The sequence below is a fragment of the Triticum aestivum genome, chromosome 3D (genome assembly GCF_018294505.1).
Source record: "Triticum aestivum cultivar Chinese Spring chromosome 3D, IWGSC CS RefSeq v2.1, whole genome shotgun sequence".
NCBI lineage: Eukaryota > Viridiplantae > Streptophyta > Magnoliopsida > Poales > Poaceae > Triticum > Triticum aestivum.
In genome coordinates this window covers 599,368,018-599,375,923 of record NC_057802.1, presented here as the reverse complement: position 1 = coordinate 599,375,923, position 7,906 = coordinate 599,368,018, and positions in this window count along the sequence as shown.

The window sequence follows — 7,906 nt, the reverse complement described above, 5'->3', positions numbered from 1 at the left end:
TGTATGACTTATTTATGTTGTAGAGTTGTGTTGTGATATCTTCCCGTGAGTCCCTGATCGTGATCGTACACATTTGCGTGCATGATTAGTGTACGGTCAAATCGGGGGCGTCACAACGGCAAAGAGCTTTGCCGTTCGCTAGCAGACGGCAAAGAGGACACATGGCAGTCACCTGTGCAAACTAGGAACACTGGCTGGCTATTTGGTCATTTTGCCGTCTGCTGGCGGACGGCAAAGTGACCAGCTATGCCGTCTGCCAGCAAACGGCAATGATTCAAACCTCTTTGCCGTCTGCTAGCGGACGGCATATCTGGACACGTGGCTGCTTCCCAGTGCTGCCTAGTTGGGCTCTTTGCCGACCGCCAGCGGACGGCAAAGATCTTTGACTCTTTGTCGTCCCCTGGCGGACGGCAAAGAGCGCCGTTATCCCCCTAACAGCTCTCACGCCACCGCACTGCCATCGGCTGTCTTTGCCGTCTGCTGGCCTCGGATGGCGGACGGCGTAATCATTTGTCGTCCGTTTCTAACAAGCGGATGGCAAAGAAGGCCTTTGCTGGCACGCGTTCATCCGGACAGTTTGCCGTCCGTGATCTATGCCTTTGCCGTCCGCCATGGCGGACGGCAAAGAAGCTGATTCCAGTAGTGTTGGCCCCTCGGTTAGGCCGCCGGGAGATATGAAGCATGGTTGTTCTGAAAGTAGGCTTGTTTTTCTTGATGCAGCAGGAGATACCAATGCCTGCGGGAGATATCACCATAAACTTACTTTGATTCGTAGCCTGCACTTCCTACTTAGATTTGTTTAGTCATCATCGAATTAGGTTTCCCTAGTGCATGCAATTCAATTTAGAATTTTTCATCATCCATGGTCACTTCACTAGTTTATGGGGGACCCAGTTTATGGACGTTTATGATCGCTTGCCATAACATGTACAAGGAGCAAAGTTTAAAATTCCACGCAAGATTTCGTACTGGTTTTTGCATGCATTTATGTTTGTCCTTTCAGATTTTTATTCGTCCGAATTGTGATGCAGGAAGACATGGCGGATGTAAGTCATGAGTCAATGATGGAGTACTATCATATTGCCAACAAGATGTTTAATAGTGAGGATGAAGGTTATACATTCTATAACAAATATGGTCTTGAGAAAGGTTTTAGTGTCCGGAGAAGCTAAGTCGAGTGGGATGGATCCAACTGCCATATAATTTTAAGGAAATTTGTGTGTAGTCGTGAAGGGGTTCGTGAACAGAAGCACATGAAGAGGAAGATGGAAGATAGAAAGAGGAGGCCACGGAGTATAACTCGTGTAGGGTGTAAAGCTAAATTGGTGCTTGCAAGACAGGAGGAAACAGGTTAGTGGTTTGTCAAGGATTTCATCGATGAACACAACCATCCTCTAGCCCCATGGGATCTGTTGTGTCTTTTGCATTCACAAAGAAGAATTAGCGATGAGCAGAAAGCGGACATTGCAGACATGGAAAAATATGGGATCAGAAAACACCATATTATGGATATTATGTGCATGCAATACGGTGGATATGATGAGGTTGGATGCATTATGAGGGACATTTACAATTTCTGCCATGCTAATAAGCAGGAAACAATTTCTTCTGGGGATGCTCAAACGGTGATCAATCACATGGTGGCGAGGCAAGAGCAAGATTCAGATTTTTTCTTCAGGTACTTGGTTGATGAAGCTGGCGATCTAAAGGGACTGTTCTGGTGTGATAGTCAATCCCGACTTGACTACGAGGCTTTCGGAGACGTTATTGTTTTTGATAGCACATACAGAACCACTAAGTACAATCCATTTGTGCCGTTTGTCGGGTTGAATCACCACCGCAACACCGTTATTTTTGAATGTGGTATCATTTCACATGAAACAAGCCAGGCATACGAGTGGATGTTACAGACCTTTTCTGATGCTATGGGACAGAAGCATCCTATATCTGTGATCACGGACGGGGACCTTGCAATGCAGAGAGCAATCAGGGTGGTGTGGCCTGACTCAAACCATAGGCTCTGTATATGGCACATTCAGCAGAACATTGTACGCCATCTGCATGATGACGCGGTAAAGGAGGAATTCAGATCTTTCATATATGATACATCTTCCATTGAAGAGCATGAGAGAAAATGGTTACACTTCTTACAACGGAATAAAGTAACAAGTGAGGACTCCTGGCTGCATCAGATGTATAAGATGAGAAAATTGTGGTGTGCTCCATATCTTGAGGGCCGTTGTTTCCTAGGATTGAGCAGCAATCAGCGGAGTGAGAGTTTAAACTCGGTGCTACGTACGCATCTTGAGGCTAAGATGACGTTGTTTCAAATGCTAGAGCACTATGAGCGTTGCCTTGCGTCGCGACGCTTGAACGAGGCTCTCCAAGACGTCGAGGCCTTGCAGTCCGTTCCATTCACACAGGAAAATGCTTCAGTTCTTGAGAAACACGCCGCGAAAGTTTTCACTCCTGCTGTGTTTAAGTTGGTCTTATGGAGCATAGATGCTGTCAACAAATGTGAGATCAGAGAGGTACTTGATGCAGCAGAGGTTACCACATACGTTGTGTCTAAGAAGGAAAGAATGGATAAAAAGATCGAAGTGCGCACGGAGTCGAAGGAAGGTCTGCTTCGCAGTATCAGTTGTTTTTGCCACAAATTGGAATGCGCAGGCACGCCATGTTCCCACATATTTTACATTTTGGGAATTTTACAAGAAGAAACACTGCCCAGGTGTTGTGTTCCCACTAGGTGGAAAATGAGTGCAAAATGTGCATTCGCACCGACCGGAAAGAGCGAGATATATGCATACTCTGCAGCCCTACAAAGGTACCGTAAGCTAAGGAATTTTAGTCACGTATTATGTTTCAAGGCATGCCACTCTGATGAGGCGTTTCAGCATCTAAAAAGGGTTTTGGAAGGACAAGATATTTGCAAGGGATCAACAAGTGAACAAGCTGATAGCAAGGGATCAACTAATGCTCTGGGTAACAGCATTAGGTTTGGCCCGTTGATGCCACAATCGGCTAACCTTGATGGTGAAGGTTTCGAAAAGGTTCTGGATCCCGTGCATGTGCCAGCCCGAGGTGTTCCGAAGAAAAGGCTACAGGCAAACATGAAGAAAACCAGAACAAAGGGTAGATGTAGCTATTGTCATGAGGCAGATGGTCACAATCGACGTATGCGCGCCAAATTAACAAAGGTACCTAATATGCCGTAATTTAATGTTTTAATGTGTCCAAATATATTCCATGGCATTAATAATATCCTTATGTGCAGGATCTCAAAGCAGAACTATGATAGCTACAACATTGTGCGCACGGTCGGACAACAAGTACGTCGACGATCAACCTGATGTTGGCGTGTGCATTGTTGTCTATGTCTAGTATCGTGTGACCTTTTCTCTAAAATACTTCATTCTGTCAGTTAGTGACTTCCTCATGATGTATGACTCAGCTATTTGGTTGTCCACTCCCTTGTAACAGTATGAGTTTGGGATATTTTTTTTTTGCATTTTATATGTGAGTTTTTCAAGTGCAACCTCAAGAATCCTGGTTTCTTCATGGCCAGCGTGTAGCTTGTTTATGTTGCACGATAAAATTTGGAAATAGATGTAATGGAGGAATTATATTTCGCTCCCGAAAACAAAATAAAAGACGATAAATCCAAAAAATACATTAGTCATCCATGCTCTCAAATTTAAGAATATACAGGATGAATACAGATGATGAATCATACTAATCCTACATATCCTCTACGTAGAGTGCAAGGAAGAACAACGCTTGTAATAATCAAATAGATGAAGGTATTTAAGCAGGTGCAGGACTTGCTCGGGGGCCGAGGTGGGACTAAAAATGTTAAGTCCGGGCACGAGAAAAGGTGATTTTTTTCAACTCCTCCAAGGTTTTATATTTTTTGAATTTATTTGAATTTATACTGCCCTCTAGACTGACTGATCAAAACATCGGTCTATACCTCTAGGGGGCATTGTAAAATATATATTTTCCAAATTGTCTTTGATAGCCATGTTTGGCACATGTGGGTCACCGGGTAAAAGAAAATGTGGGTGATTTGGAGGTGGTGGAAAAAATCACCTTTGTTCAAAAACTGGTTTAAGACCAAATGGTCCCTCCGGAATGCGGTGATTTTTTCGACCACCTCCAAATCACCTCAATTTTGGCACACCTGATCCCTTGCACAAACAAAGCTAGGTTTCCAAGGTTTTATATTTTTGAATTTTTTTAAATTTATACTGCCCTCTAGACTGACCGAACAAAACATCGGTTTATACCTCAAGGGGGCATTGTAAAATATTCTTTTCCAAATTTTCTTTCATAGACATGTTTGGCACATGTGGTCACCGTGTAAAAGAAAATTTGGGTGATTTGGAGGTGGTGGAAAAAATCACCTTTGTTCAAAAAATGTCTTAAGTTAGACCAGATGGTCCCTTCGGAATGCGGTGATTTTTTCGACCACCTCCAAATCACCTTAATTTTGGCACACATGATCTCTTGCACAAACAAAGCTAGGTTTCCAAGGTTTTATATTTTTTTGAATTTTTTTGAATTTATACTGCCCTCTAGACTGACCGATCAAAACATTGGTCTATACCTCAAGGGGCATTGTAAAATATATTTTTTCCAAATTTTCTTTCATAGACATGTTTGGCACATGTGGGTCACCATGTAAAAGAAAATTTGGGTGATTTGGAGGTCGTGGAAAAATCACCTTTGTTCAAAAAATGGCTTAAGTTAGACCAAATGGTCCCTCCGGAATGCGGTGATTTTTTCAACCACCTCCAAATCATCTCAATTTTGGCACAAATGATCTCTTGCACAAACAAAGCTAGGTTTCCAAGGTTTTATATTTTTTTGAATTTTTTTGAATTTATACTGCCCTCTAGATTGACTGATCAAAACATCGGTCTATACCTCAAGGGGGCATTGTAAAATATATTTTTTCCAAATTTTCTTTCATAGACATGTTTGGAACTTGTGTGTCACCATGTAAAAGAAAAATTGGGTGATTTGGAAGTGGTGTAAAAAATCACCTTCGTTGAAAAATGGTTTAAGTTAGACCAAATGGTCCCTCCGGAATGCGGTGATTTTTTCAACCACCTCCAAATCACCTCAATTTTGGCACACATGATCTCTTGCACAAACAAAGCTAGGTAAGTCAGTGAGCATGTGTTAATTGTTTTTGGTGATATGAAGATCAAAACTAATTTCAATATGAATGCAAAAAAAATGCCCACCTACCAGAGGCAGGAGATTTCATACACCACGGCCTGTATAAGACTACGAACCCAACAGTTTATGGGCCAGGATGCAGGCCCGTGGTGCAGATTACTCTTCTGCTAGTAGGCCCAACGGGGCAGAGAGCATGATCATTAGGCAAAGTACTGCCTGCATATGAGAAGAGCTTGAGTGGGGAGGCACAGCCGGGTATATAAGCTGGTGTGTCTCCCTCTCGCTCGGCGAGGTGGGACTAAACTCCCACCATCGTCTGCTCTGCCCAGGTGCGCCCATGCGATGGGCCAGATTAGATGGGCTTTCACAGGCCAGCCTATCCCGCGTGCTGGACCACGTGTGGGTCTAGACGTCTAGGCTGGCCCATGCTTTTCCTTTTGTTTATTTTTTTCTTTTCCTTTTGTTTACATAAAAATTACCTGACCACTCAAAAAATAACATGAAAGTTACATGACGCCTCGAAAAATAACGTACAAAAAATTCAAAAGGTATTTTTATCAAACACAGCTTTTTAAATATTTATATTTTCTCTTCTTATAAATAAGTGACATTTTCAAAATTCTAATAAGTAGGATAATATAACTTTATTAAAAATATATATTACATCTTATTTCAAATTCTCTTTTCTGCGCACACTATTTTTAATAGTCCACACCCTTGTAACAGTATGAGTTTGCGATATTTGGTTTGCATTTTCTGTAAATCCGAAAAATACATCCGTCATCCTTGCTCTCCAATTGAAGAATATACAGGATGAATACAGATGCTTAATCATACTCATCCTACATATCCTCCACGTAGAGTGCAAGGAAGGCCAACGCTTGTAATAAGCAAATAGATGAAGGTATTTAAGCCGGTGCAGCACTTTCTCGGGGGCGAGGTGGGACTAAAAATATTAATATGTGATCCTGGCACGAGATCGGCGGGACGTGGGCCGGCCCGCCCTAAATTGCTTGAATGGGTCGGGCTTTGGGGGAGGAGGCATGGCGGACGTGGGAAACCTACGTGCATGCATGAAACTGCACAGCACGCGGATCGTGCGGCATTATCGAACTGGGCCCGACAGGCGTACATGTGCGGGGCCCGCATCGATTAATTGGGTCGGCCTGTCTTCGGGTGACGACGCGCGCGCGTGCGACGGTCCTTTCTCGTGCGCTCTGGCGGGGATCCGCCTGCGCTTCGATGCGCCCTGACACCGCACCGATCCCGGAGCAGATCTCATCAGGTCTGACTCCACGGATCCCGAGGATGATTCGCCAGCACTTTTGTCACGTTGTGCCGCATAAAATGTCCGTTTAGTTTATTTCCTGAACCGTTTTGCAGCAAAAAAAATTCAGTCGCAGTTGTACATGATCCTGCAGCACCTGCTCACTAACAACTACTCCCTTCGTTCGTAAATATAAGTCTTTTTTTGAGATTTCAGTATGAAATACGTACGGAGCAAAATGAGTGAATCTACACTTTAAAATACGTCTATATACATCCGTATGTAGTTCATATTGAAATATCTTAAAAGACATATAGGAGTATTTAGGAACGGAGGGAGTGTACAGTTGGGTATAAACACATGCATGTCGCGTCGGAAATGGAAATCACATTCAAAACATCGTTCTATACCTCAAGGGGGCAATGTAGAATATATTTTTTCCAAATTTTCTTTCATAGACATGTTTGGCACATGTGGGTCACCGTGTAAAATAAAATGTGGGTGATTTGGAGGTGGTGGAAAAAATTACCTTTGTTCAAAAAATGGCTTAAGTTAGACCAAATGGTCCCTCCGGAATGCGGTGATTTTTTCGACCACCTCCAAATCACCTCAATTTTGGCACAAATGATCTCTTGCGCAAACCAAGCTAGGTTTCCAAGGTTTTATATTTTTTTAATTTATACTGCCCTCTAGACTGACCGATCAAAACATCGGCCTATACCTCATGGGGGGCATTGTAAAAAAAAATTCCAAATTTTCTTTCATAGACATATTTGGCACATATGGGTCACGGTGTAAAAGAAAATGTGGGTGATTTGGAGGTGGTGGAGAAAATCACCTTTGTTCAAAAAATGGCTTAAGTAAATGGTCCCTCCGGAATGCGGTGATTTTTTCGACCACCTTTGCCTATGGGTTTTTTACATGTGAATCCCACATGTAATTCACACAAGGAGAATAGTTTTAAAACAAAAATACTTGCCGGACATGATGTAAATGGACCCAAAAAATTTCTACTTCTTTGTATAAACATGAGAAGGAAGCATGACTAGTTTGGTAAGGTTGTCGGCATTTGTACGCATTTTTATTAAAAACGATTAAATGCTTAAAATACTTCTCAGAGGTGACGCGAGAAGCGCACGTTGTCGATCCTTCACCGGCGGCCGTTCCGGTAGGAGGTAAGGGTCCGTGTGGAAGGACGGGTTTTTCTCGACTTGCTTCAAATGGACCTGTATTCTTTCTTCACCCTTGTACCAACATGAGAAGCATCCATGACTAGTTCCATTGATTTTCGACGTTTTTTATTAATTTTCTAGGTTATCATGACGAAAACTCTAAAAAATATTTCCCACCAGCGCCACCCTTCCCTCCGATCACTCTGACCAGCATGTACTTAACTTAGCATCAAGGCCATTGAAAACAGGAATCAGAACCCGTATTAGATTTGATCCCACA